General features: G+C 45.8%; 4 non-coding genes across 4 annotated transcripts; all 4 read right to left on the bottom strand.

Annotated features, from left to right (window-relative positions):
* Positions 1-2,174: 2,174 nt before the first annotated feature.
* Positions 2,175-2,246, bottom strand: trnaa-agc (transfer RNA alanine (anticodon AGC)). The gene has a single exon. It is a non-coding gene; the product is annotated as a tRNA-Ala (tRNA).
* Positions 2,247-4,873: 2,627 nt separating this feature from the next.
* trnaa-ugc (transfer RNA alanine (anticodon UGC)) lies at positions 4,874-4,945 on the bottom strand. Its single transcript has one exon. It is a non-coding gene; the product is annotated as a tRNA-Ala (tRNA).
* A 3,839-nt stretch (positions 4,946-8,784) lies between these two features.
* Positions 8,785-8,866, bottom strand: trnal-aag (transfer RNA leucine (anticodon AAG)). Its single transcript has one exon. It is a non-coding gene; the product is annotated as a tRNA-Leu (tRNA).
* Positions 8,867-11,537: 2,671 nt separating this feature from the next.
* On the bottom strand, positions 11,538-11,619 carry trnas-gcu (transfer RNA serine (anticodon GCU)). The gene has a single exon. It is a non-coding gene; the product is annotated as a tRNA-Ser (tRNA).
* Between the last annotated feature and the right edge of the window lie 1,487 nt (positions 11,620-13,106).

Genomic DNA, 13,106 nt, shown 5'->3' with positions numbered 1-13,106 from the left:
ATAAACAACTGCAACTGATCTCCGTCAAATCATGCACTTGCATAAATAATGAGGTTGCCAGATGAGGTCAGAAACGACCCCAATAGGGACAAATGAGGCATTCTAAACCCAACATGGTAACATAGCGGTTTCAGAGAGCCTTTTAGGAAGCTTCTGAGCCATCACAGACCCAACCATTTTTAGTGGGGTTACATATCACACCACAGAACAAGAATTAATATCCCTTCAACCTCTCTATGGCACCTTTAATGTACTGTAATTTAATGAGTTGGGACTGTGAAAGCTGCTGTGTATTTTTACAGTTTATTCCATGTAATTTTGTGGAACAGTTCATCACTGTAATTTGACGGTATTCGTCTGGAAACTCTGCTGCCAGACTTTTTACCGTTTTTTTATAGTTTTTTTTCTTGACAGTGTACACAGAGGTCTCGTGGTTGAGCCGGGGCACACAGAGTCCCGCCCCCACACAGCTGAGAAACGCAGCTCTCAGCAGCTGCCTCAGTCACACAGAAGATAGACGCGTTTCCTGGTTGGCGAGTGCAGACACAACTTCTCTGAGTGCAGGATTCACTTCTCTCATTGCTGTTTGTTCACTGTTGAGGTTTTATTCCTCCACCAACCTGCTTCTGTCTGGAAAGAAACAAATAACTGGAGTGCTGTACATCAACAGACGTGGAGTTTGGACACGGACGAATGAAGTTTGGCTTTTTGTTTCTTCCATCAGATCAGAGCTGATAGGAAAAACAATCAGGTGGTTTTATTAAACCAGCAGTGAGCTGGACTTCAGCCCAGGTCCACAGTCCCACTGTCAGTTCACTTCAACATGAACGAACAAAATCCAACCCTCACCTGGCCTGGAAATAAATAACAATTACATAACTCCTTTATTTCTCTCCTGTTCAGGTCCAGTTGGACTCCATCCATCATCATCTTCCGCTTATTCCTTACTATTAAGGGTCGCGGGGGGGCTGGAGCCTATCCCAGCATCTACGGGCAAGAGGCGGGGTACACCCTGGACAGGTCGCCAGTCCCAGTTGGACTCATTCATCTCTATTTGTTAGGATTTCACTTCATGAGTTCAGAAGCATCTTCACATGGGATGCTGGTTCCTCAAATTGATTGATCGTTGAATTCTGTGTTTGATCTCTGAATTCTGTCTTTGATCTCTGGGTTCTGTGCATTGAATTCCTGCTCCAGTCTTTGATCTCTGACTGATTCTAAACTCATCAAAGGATCACATCATCATCTTGGTCCAGACTCCAGATGGTGGTTTTACCAAGTGCACCACAGTCCTTGTTGCTGTCTGCTGTTGGGTCACAGCAAAGTAAGGAAACAGCCTGACGGTCCTCAGGAGGAAATTCAACAGCCTCCAAAGATGGAGGTGAATCTAGACCCTCTCATGTTGGCCATCCTTGATGAACTTGGGCGGTACTCTGGTGCAGGGATGAGGTCATGGAGCTGATCTGGGAGCAGTCCTGATGTTAAATGCTGTGATGAAGGACAGTGTGGAGGCAAAATGGACAAAATGTGTCAACATCAAATAAAGTTGTAAACCTGTTTGAAGTCTTATTTTGTGTTTGATGGACATTTTTAAAATCACTAATGATTTTTTGACTGAACGTCCTGGATCCTGTGGTGCCTGATGAGGAGACAACTTGAGTACAGAGTTGGAGAAGAGGGTTTTTGGAGGGGAGATGATTTTTGCAGTGCTACAAGTCAATAAAATGTCATCATTTTTCAAAATGTCCTCACTAAGATGGTTATTAATTCTCTCTCTCCCTCATTCTCAGCTGCTACAGCCTTTAAAGAAAACCTTTGACTGGTGGATCTAACAAAGATCAGATGTTGTCTCCTCTAGAACATCAACAGCTTAACGTTGTGGGCAGGACTCCTACCTGAGCAGGGAGACCCCAATGGATTTCTAGTCCTGATAGGGAGAGGGAGCCTCCTGGGTCACGGAGTGGGGAACCTGATAGGGAGTGGGACGATCCGCCCATTGTGGGTGATTGACAGGGCAGGTTTGATCTATGTTTTCATTTTCAAAAGTAATTTTGAATATTTGTGGAAAGTTCGCCCACCTTGAACACGTAGAAGATGTCTTCTGATAGTTAATCGACTGTTGTCACATTTAAGGATCACTGTAGCAGGTAAGATGAAGGCTACACAGGACCAGCTGGAGATGCCAGGGATTGAACCCAGGGCCTCATACATGCTCAGCATGTGCTCTACCACTGAGCTACATCCCCTCTGTCAGAGTCACTGTTTAACTGATGCAGGAACACAAACACAGACACAACATTTATTTTCTTCATTTTAGGGATGTCTGTGTAGGTTCTCATTCATCCAGGTCATCGTAGATCGAAGCGAAGTAAAATCTGGTCAACTGGACGTAACTGAGCCTGTGATCTCAAAGGCTCTGTGATCTCTGTCATTTCACTGTGATGTCAGCCCTCACAGTCTGAAGGCGTGTTCACATCAATCGTGACACAAATTTTCGTGCAACAAGTTCACATGTAAAGTCCATGTAGAGAGCTGAACTGGTGTGTGTACTCGCCGGCAACGTGAGTGACGCGTATTCATGCATTTGAAAGTATTCAACTTTTGTGACAAATTCTCATGACAAGGAGTCCAGAGAGCCTGTCAGCGTTGAGATTCCCCTGGCGTCAGGGAAGTCATGTCAATGGTCCTGGAGCCTGGAGTTGGTGTTGGACCTTGATATCCTGGCACCGATCCTCACAAACAGGTCATCGAACAGGAACCTCGTCAGCCAGAAGTACCGCTGGAAACGGCCGTCGTCCAGGCGCAGTTCTTGGAGAAAGAGAGTTAAGAAGTTTAGAGGTCCAAGAAGCTTCTTCAGTTCAAAACTTGCCTTTAACCTTCAGTCTAACGCTGTTCCAGCATTGGATGAAAGAGACTGGTGCTCTCATCTTCTTCAACACTGACTTGTTCTACCAGGACAAGAGAATCTGAGCTTGGATGTCATTTAGCAGTCAAAGGCTTGTTAAACTGGTCAACATCAGCTGGTGTTCACTCTGATGATGTAGCGATGGTCTGGATTCTTCCTTCTGGAGCACCAAGCTGCTGGGAAGAAGCCTGATGATGTCAGAGTTGTGTTCAGTGGCTCCTGCTGGGTCCACCACCTACTGAATTGGATGATAAAATGCATTTGTTGGACTTTTGGTTTTTGGTGACAGCGCCACCTATCGAATTAGATTATAGCAAAATACTACTTTCTAACTGTAGTATTAAAGGTTTATTCCACCAAAATACTACTTCCTGTCCTTTAATTTCTAACTACTGTATAAAAGGTTTATTCCAATTCCTCCAAAATACTTTCTAATTTATAGTTTTAAAGGTTCGTTCCACCAAAATACTTTCTAATTTATAGTTTTAAAGGTTCGTTCCACCAAAATACTTTCTAATTTATAGTTTTAAAGGTTCGTTCCACCAAAATACTTTCTAATTTATAGTTTTAAAGGTTCGTTCCACCAAAATACTTTCTAATTTATAGTTTTAAAGGTTCATTCCACCAAAATACTTTCTAATTTATAGTTTTAAAGGTTCCTTCAGTTGAGGGCTCCTGGTTCTGTGTTAGGGGTTGAGGGTCGATATGGGATGATGAGGAAGATTTCATGTCACGATGGTCCTGCTAAAGTAACTGTGAGTCATGAAATCAAACAATGTCATCAAAATACGCTTGAACTCTTAAAATGGCAATAAAATCTACTGGAATCATTTTACCACAAACACTTTTATTGTGATTTTGTGAGCATCATTTTTCAAACATTATAACATAAACTTTAAAAAGGGTCCATTCACTAACACTCTTACTTGAAGGTAGTCACTGATATCAGTAAACAGCTGATAAAGATTTGTGTTCATGTTTTAATTCTCTACTCTGACCTGTGCTGAGACACTGGACCAGAGAGGAAGACCTGCTCAGCCTCCTGCATGGACCAGTTCTGCAGCTCAGTGATGACGACGAGGGATTCAGCATTGAGTTCATTTTAAACTTTTTGGAGGAAACACCTGTAAATTAACCAGCAGTTACTGGTGATGCTTCACAGTTTCCAAGCTCAAACGGCCTCCTGCTTGTTGGACTCACAATTTCCAAAAAATGGAGACATCAAAAGTCAAATCATGTTTTTGTTTGGTTTTGTGTTGTTTTGTTTTTTACTGGAGGAAAACTTCAAATTGTGATGATGTGTCTGACTTAGAAACTGAACCCCCAAAAATCAAAAAGTCTCCTTCTTCTGTGCCGTGATCTCTGAGCTGATCATGATTGATCTCATCAATAATCCTTGGCAGCCGACCAGTCACACACAGCCCCCCCCCCACACACACACACACACTGAGACATGCAGCAGCTCACAGTAACTGCCTCCGTCACACAGCAGATAGACTCCTTTCTATAACAAGATAAGCAGTAGAAAATGGATGGAAGTGATGATGAACTGATGAACAGGTGATTTGTCCAAAAGTCAACATCAGATTCATTTCCAATCTGTGGAAGCAGTTTCATCTTGAGGTTCCAGGTAAGAACAGCCAGCTGTGGGCTGACACACATCTCTTCAGGAGCACTTCTATGCTCCAAACTTGACAGGTTGAATTGTGTCTGTATTCTGAGGGCAGCAGGAGGACGGAGGAGTGAGGACACACACATTTGGAACTGAGAGGAGCTGTGTGTGTGATTTCCCCTCCAAAGATAAAACCAGCTCCTTCATGCTGGCTATGAAGGCTCACAGTCACACTGACCCAGCTACAAATACTTTGATATGCAACAGACTGGTTTCTCTTCTGGTAGTTTGTTATCAACTGTTGTCACATTTAAGGATCACTTGAGCTGATAAGATGAAGGCTCCAAAGGACCAGCTGGAGATGCCGGGGATTGAACCCGGGGCCTCATACATGCAAAGCATGCGCTCTACCACTGAGCTACATCCCCTCTGTCAGAGTCACTGTTTAACTGATGCAGCAACACAAACACAGACACAACATTTTTATTCTTCATTTTAGGGATAAAAAGGAAGTCAGCCTGTGATCTCAAAGGCTCTGTGATCTCAGTAGTTTCACTGTGATGTCAGCCCACACAACCTTAGACCACAGAGGCAAGTCAGGCTCCAGGAAGCTGAGGCTGCTCCGTTCTCAGTCCAGTCCAGAGTGAAGGTTTTCCTCTCAGAAGCTTTCCAATCCAGCCCAGATCCTCTCTGACTAGCAGGAGTCTTTGACCAGGAAATGAGAATTATATTGAACGTCTGCTCATCCTCAGAATGAAGTAAAAGTATTTGTGTTCCTAAAATAATCTCCAGATGCTAAGATCAGTTATTAACATTGATTGACAGCTCTAAACTGAGCCACCATCACTATACAGTTGCAACTGAAATATTTAGAAATATTTCAAGGAAGCAGCAGGCCCTCATCCGCCCCGGTCCACCCGACTGTGTCCCCTGAGACAGATGACAGCTCGCTTCTGGCAGAGGCAGTTAGGTTGAGGACCGTTGCTGATGTCATCAACCGATGTCTCCATCACAAAAGGTGACAGACAGGATGGTCATGGACATAAAACAGAGGTCGAAGAATGAGAAAGAATGGTTGTCCTGACTGAAGTTTAGCTTGAGCTTTTTAATTTGTTACTAAAGGAAGTATTGGTACAAGTAAAGGCAGGCGAACTTTCCACAAATATTCAGAATTGACTTTGACAACCAAAACATGAACCAAGACGACAAAATAGTGAACATGAAAAAGGAACCAGTCCCACCTTCTTGTGTGTTCCTGCTGAAGTAAATGTTTATGAAGATTTGTTGTGTTCTTTTTCCAAAGGTCCAGCCAGCATTGCAGGTCTCAGGAGGAGGAGCCACTTCAGCAGGATCTGTGGGACAAATCCCCCCATGGTGAGACCTGTCCAGCTCCCTGCAGCTCTGCAAGTGTTACCAACTCTTCATTCCAGCTGTTTGGTTGAATCCCATTTTTTCACCTTTGAACCTTTTGAACACTGATGAGGAGGTGAGGCTGGAGGCAAAACCACAACCTCACGTCATCTCACAGGATGAACCAAAATGCCAGACACTTCCTGTCACTGCTCCAGCACCACCTGTCTCCCCTCCATGTCTTTACCATCTGTGCAGCTTCCTGCTGTCCCTGGACCCTCACAGGTGATCGCTCCACCTGGAGCCTCACAGATGGGTTCTCACCTCCCAATACCTGCAGCCCAGCCTCGACCCACTCAGACACAGTCACCCGTTCAAGCTGGGCCTGGTACCACACTCCTGTACAGACAGAGAGAAAGAAGACACACGGGATCCTTTGAAGAAAATGTAATAAAGACAGGAAGCCCCCATCACATTGTCAGTGTTTCAGTGACTGGCATTGTGAAGAGACTGAGACAAAGTCAGTTATGAATGGAGGGCTGAGTTGGAGCAGAGGGGGACAGGATCCTTGGGGTGGACTGTCTTTAGGAGGCTGAGGTGTCTGGTGGTCTTGGTGGACCCTCTGCATCTCAAGCTGAGACAACAGAGTCCTGTGTTCTTGAGTCATTGTCTATAGTCTCTGTTGTTGGAGAGCTCAGTGTGGTCCCTGGTGGTCTAGTGGCTAGGATTCGGCGCTCTCACCGCCGCAGCCCGGGTTCGATTCCCGGTCAGGCAATGAGTTATTTAGAGGTTGAAGGAGAGGTGATCAGGTGGTCCACATGATGGTGGAGGTGATGAACTGTGAGTCCATCATGGCTCCACTCTCACCCCCATTGTAGTGTTCTTGGTTCACTCTGCCATGGCCCCATGTTGAAGGGTGACTGTCTCATTCAGGTTCAACCCTTTGTTTGACTCTATTAAGTCACTGACTCCTGCAAGGACAAACTGTAATCCTCCTTCGTAGCTTTGGTTCCTTGCAGCACAGAAAGTCTGTTCACTGATGTAGGAACTGGAAATCTTAGAGCTCCGTTCCTTCGTTCCTTCCTACACTGAGCAGAACAAACACAGAATAGTGGGCAGTTCCTCCTACAGTTCTCAGAAAGTCTGAGGGCACCAAAGAAAGGAGGGAAATGCAATCAATGTTGAATTATTTTACATTTCTTATATTTGATCAAAGATAGAACTTAATAAGCGTCCATCAACCTGCAGGACAAACTCCTTCACTGTGTGGGAGGTTCAGAGTCCCTGGTTTGATTGCAGCTTTGACCTGAGCAGGTGTTCATCCTCATCTCAGTAACAGGGGACACTTTATCACAGCAGTGGACAAACATCAGCATTCATCACCCAGCAGCTCCTCTGATCAACAGACCAAGCTGAAGTATTCTGAGAAGGAGGGCATGGATCCCTCTACCTCTCACATGCTAAGCTAGCACTCTACCATTGGAGCTAAGTCCCCTTTTGAGCTTCCATTTGAGTTTTCTGTTCCCATCTCTATGGTAACGGTCAGTTTTGACCCACATCTTCAATCAGCTGTAAAATTCACTAAAAACAATTTTCTATCATCCAAGTTGTTTCCATCTCTTGGTTTCCTTGTTAGGCTTCCTTATCCATGGAAATATTGATTTGAATATTTTGTTGTGGGCCTCTGGACCTTTTTTTAGTCAGTAAACCCTCGATTTCAATTAAAAAAAATGATAAAATGAACCTTTGGGTTTGGCATAAAAGTCTTTTTTTCAGCAACAGAACTTTAATATAAACACTAAATGAAAAGCAGAACAAGCCAGAACACAAACTCTGCTCTGCCGTCCTTCCTGGTTACTGGGCATGGACTGCTGGAAGGGGCATTTTCCTCAGAAAGGGACAAGACGTTCATCCACTCTCACCTCTGGCCCTGGGTTGAATGTTGGTGCAAGGAGCTGCACCCATCTTTCCCAGACATCCCCAATGGGGGCAAGCTTGTCAGTTCTTGCTCCGGTGTCTCTGTCGTCAAATCTGAGGACTCTTGATGTTCGTTGAAAGTTCTGAAGTGGCCTTGTGGCCCGGAAAATATTTCTGCCTGTCAATGCGTCCCAGAGACGATCAGTGGCCTCACTGCAGGATCTGAACACTCCAGGAAGAAGAAGAACACCAATAGAAGCATCCAGGTGTCCCTCATCAATGTCTTTCCACTTGTCACCATGGACTTTTTTTCCTTTGAGGTTTGTCACAGCAATGCTGACTCTTTGTAGTGACAGTGGCATGAACAGAACCATCAACCATAAACAGCTCCAAACATGTCTTGATGTCACTGCCTCTCGTCACAGCAAACCTTGTGATTCCAGGGCTCATTTTGATGACATCAGCAGCAGCTGCCCTGCCATGTACATCAGGAGACACTGAGCTCCAGCCAATGTTCCCTCTAGTTTTTCATGTGTCTGGTTATCCTCACAAGCTCCCTGAGCTCACTGAGGACCACTGTGAGCACTGAAACTGGGAGACGGTTCCACAGGAGGGGAGCCTGATAGCTGAAGGCTCTGGCTCCATTCTACTTTTAGAACTCTAGGAACCACCAGTAACCCTGCATCCTGGGAGCAAAGGGTTCTAGCTGGATAATAGGGGACTAGGAGCTCTGTCAGGTAGGAAGGAGCCTGACTGTTGAAGACTTTGATGGTAGAAGGAGAATTTAGAATTCTATCCTAAATTTGACAGGTAGCCATGCAGAGAAGCCAGTACAGGAGTACTGTCTACTAGTTCTAGTCAACACGCGGGCCGCAGCGTTCTGGACCAGCTGGAGAGTTTTCAGGACCTACTTCTTCTTTTGGTCACAGGTTTGAAGATACCTGTGGAAGTGAAAGGAAAGGCTGTGAGAGCCACACCTCTCCAGTGACCTGGGACATGATGGCAGTGGTGGGATTTGAACCCACGCCTCCTTAGAGACTGGAGCCTTAATCCAGCGCCTTCGACCGCTCGGCCACACTACCTCACTGTGCTGCTCTCTGAGTTGGTCTGCTAAAGGCATGTTGAAGAGGAAGTAACAATGATATCAGACTTATTCTGAAGGGGGACCCCTTCCCTCCACGGTCACAGGAAGTGACGACAGCGCTGCTAGAAGCAGGAAAGAAATGGTAAAAGGACTCAGTTTGTACAGAGCCTTTCTACCTCAGCAGCACTCAAGGAGCTGAACAATGTCCTCTCATTCACACACTCACACACTGATGCTGAAGGCTGCCATGCAAGGAGCCAACCTACTCATCAGAAGTATTTAGGGGTTCAGTCTCTTACTCAAGGACACTTTGACATGACCACTGGAGAAAGTGAGGATCAAACCAGCCACCCTTTGGTTGCCAGACGGCCATGCTACTCCTGAGTCATGTGACCTGGATAAGATGGTGAACTACAGCTGATCGCCATGCTAGCAAACCCCTTTTGTTTGGTTTGGTTGTTGTTTAGTGACTGTGGATGAATACACAGGAGAAGTTGAGCATAAATTTGTGTTCCCTGTTCACTTGAATATCTGCAGGAGTGTGAGGTGGAAATAATACTTGGAGGAGAATGAGAGTTCAGTCTCAGCGCTATGACCTGTGCTGACACTAAAACATGTCAGCCCACAGAACAAAGATGGCAGTCCTCTGGGAAAGCAGGTACACCACACATACATGAAGAAACCCTACAGGAAACAAATATGTTGCCAGAGACTTTTACTCTGTTTTTGTTGTTTACCCAAGTACAGGATTGGAGGGAGACTGATGGTCGCTGTTTGGGTTTTTGGAAAACAAGGAGGCTGTGGGTTCAAGCTGGATTCTCAGAGACGATTTCCCCAACCTCTACATTTGCATCTACACTGTCATCTAGTCATGTGACTGAAGTCATCCAGTCACGTGACTGAAGTCATCCAGTCATGTCAGTGATGTCATTTGGCAGGACTGTCATTGCCGTCTCATTCTAGAAAAGAATCCAGACTCCACCTGTGGCTCCATGATAACTGATGGACCTCTGGTTGGAGGCTGGACGATGATGTTTGGACTGGAAGGAAAACTCCTTGTCCAAATTCCATTGTGTTCAAGTTTAAAGTCCCACAATAAGAAGTAGCTGAATCTGACAGGTGAAGGTTTGGAACTACAAGATGGTGATGTTTCCTTGACTTGATGCTCTGACTGTCAGGGTGGATGACAGCTTCTTCTGCTGCTGCATCTGAGTGGCTAGGATTGGAGGTTTTACCTCCCAAGGTTGTCTGGTTCCAGGGGAAATTTTAAAATTCCAGTCCCCAACCTTGGCTGTTCTGAAACTCTTCTCCTGAATCACTCCTGAGCTGCAGCAAGAACAAATACCAGTGCCAACCAGATCAACTTAATGGCTGCTAACAGCCTCAGACACTTGATTTCCATCAATCTGGAGCCAAGAAGGCACTCACCTGTGGTTCTCCTCCAGGAGGGTCCAGGTTCTGCCATTGGGGCTCCTGGTGCCACTGCCAGAGAGCCTCAGCTGCACACTGCAACATTTCAACAGGAGATTGACATTCCTTCAAATGTCCTGACATCTTATTCCAATGGTTCTGTTCCATATTTATATTTCAAAATAAATCATACAATGAGGGGTGCACGGTGGTGCACGGTGGTGCAGTGGTCAGCACTGTGGCCTCACAGCAAAAAGGTTCTGGGTTCGAGTCCCAGCTCTGGCACAGTATCTTTCTGTGTGAGTCTCCATGTTCTCCCTGTTCCTGTGTGGGTTCTCTCTGGTACTCCAGCTTCCTCCCACCATCCAAAGACATGCAATTTGGGGACGAGGCTGATTGATACTCTAAATTGACTGTAGGTATGAATGTGAGTGCGAATGGTTGTTTGTCTCTGTGTGTTGGCCCTGCGATGGACTGGTGACCTGTCCAGGGTGAACCCCGCCTCTTGCCCGTAGATGCTGGTATAGGCTCTACACCCCGCGACCCTTACTGGTAAGGAATAAGTGGAAGATGACGACAACGATCACACAATGAAAGCTGCCACAGCTGGTTTAAGAGAGCGAACAAGCTAAGAGATCTGAAACCAGTAAAAAATGCTTTTCTGTGTGCAAACTAGTGAGGGGCATGAAAGGATATTTTACCACCAATACAGAACCCAGACTTTAGTCATGTGATGAGATGGCGACTCTGATTATGAAGTTAATGGACAAAATGTGAACTGAAAGAAAATACATTAAAAAATACGAACTAAACTAAATAAATAAATAAAGAAGCAGCACAAATAACGTTTTCTTCTGCACAAATTTACTGGAATTAGACTGCATTTTTGGTTAATGAGTAGATGAAAGAGTGTCACATATATATTATATACATGTGATACATGCACGTGGCTTTGGACAAAAGCTCAATGAAACTGTAGGATTGTAGAATTATTTAAACGTTCCAAGTGGACTGTTTCAGGTTTCTAGAAGACGCTTCAGCGCTCATCCAAGAGGCGTCTTCAGTTTTCTTCACTGATGGGAGGATTTATGGCTCTAAGGGGGCGGGACCTTCTCCAGAGGTGATTGACACATGTGAGCTCTGGGTGTCAGAGTTGTTTTGGTCAGGTTATGAAAGGGAAGTTGACTCAACTGGTATCTGTGTCAGTTAAAAGCCTCACAGTAATTCCATAATCTAGGAGCAGAAACTAGAGACACTTGCGACGAGGATGGGATTCGAACCCACGCGTGCAGAGCACAATGGATTAGCAGTCCATCGCCTTAACCACTCGGCCACCTCGTCTGCCGACAGCAACCCTGACCTCTGAAACAGATGAACTCTTTGGAGCCCATTTGTCAGAAATGGACCCAGCAGGAGCCACTGAACACAACTCTGACATCATCAGGCTTCTTCCCAGCAGCTTGGTGCTCCAGAAGGAAGAATCCAGACCATCGCTACATCATCAGAGTGAACACCAGCTGATGTTTACCAGTTTAACAAGCCTTTGACTGCTAAATGACATCCAAGCTCAGATTCTCTTTTCCTGATAGAACAAGTCAATGTTGAAGAAGACGAGAGCACCAGTCTCTTTCATCCAATGCTGGAACAGCGTTAGACTGAAGGTCTGAAGGTCCCTGGTCTGGTCCAGGTTTCAACAGGGGACCAGCATCAGCCAGCATTTAAATGTGGACAACAGTGGAGGTGAAGCCCACATCAAGGAAACAAGCCTCCTATCACTGTCCTGTGCTGAGTTTCTTTAAAAAATGTGAGACAACCTCAAGATTTTCTGTTTCCTCTTGTAGGATTTTGCCACAGAGAATCAGAGCCAATCAAAAGCTTGTTGGACTTTAACGTTGGAGGACTGAACAAGTCATGACATCATCAGTTTTACCTTCACAGGTGCTCAATTTACTTTACTTTCAATTTTACAGAGGTAGAACCTGAAATCAAAGCTGTCTGTCCAAAGAAGTGAGAGCTTCCCAGGTTGTGATGTTCTTGTCTACAGACTCTGTCTTGTATGGAGCTTCAGTCTTTAATGAAAAGACTCCTCCATTAATAACATCACTGTGCCTCTGCAGTGAATCAGTCACTCCATCCATTTTCTGTACCACTGATTTGTTAAAGGTTATGGGGGGGTGACATTTGGTGAGAGGCAGGGTTCACCCTGAACAGGTCACCAGTCCTCAGGTCCACTGAACAGGTCCCCCATGTGAGATGATGGCGTTGAAGGCAGAGGAGGAGTCCAGGAAGAGATGGCGGACATAGGAGTTCCTGCTCTCCAGATGGGTGAGGGCTCTGTGGACCACTGGTGAAATGGCGTCATCAGTGGAGCGGTGTTGCCTGTAGGCGTACTGGTGGGGGTCCACAGAGACATTGATGGAGGCCTCTATGTGGGCCTTGACCAGCCTCTCAAAGTACTTCATAACTACTGGGGTGAGTGCAATGGGTCGGTAGTCATTTTGGCCTGTCACTGTGGAGCACTTGGGGACAGGGACAATAGTGGCAGTCTTGGGACAGATGGCAGGTTTGGGACAGATGGCAGCGCCCGTGAGGTGTTGAAGATGTCCGCCAGCACCTTGGACAGCTGTTGTGCACAGTCCTTCAGTCCTCACCCTGGGATGTTGTCTGGGCCTGCAGCTTTGCGAGGGTTGATTCCCTGAAAGGTCTTCCTCACGTCTGCTGTGGTCACACTGAGGGGCGTGTCGTCAGGTGGTGGTGTGAGTCTGGTGTGGGGGGGGGGGTGTCAGGGTCCTCGAAGCGGAGAAGAAACTGATTGAAGGAGTGAGGCG

Source organism: Aulostomus chinensis, chromosome 1 (genome assembly GCF_037954235.1).
Source record: "Aulostomus chinensis isolate RoL2024-O1b breed Wild chromosome 1, RoL_Achi_v1.0, whole genome shotgun sequence".
NCBI lineage: Eukaryota > Metazoa > Chordata > Actinopteri > Syngnathiformes > Aulostomidae > Aulostomus > Aulostomus chinensis.
This window is presented reverse-complemented; position numbering and strand designations above follow the sequence as displayed.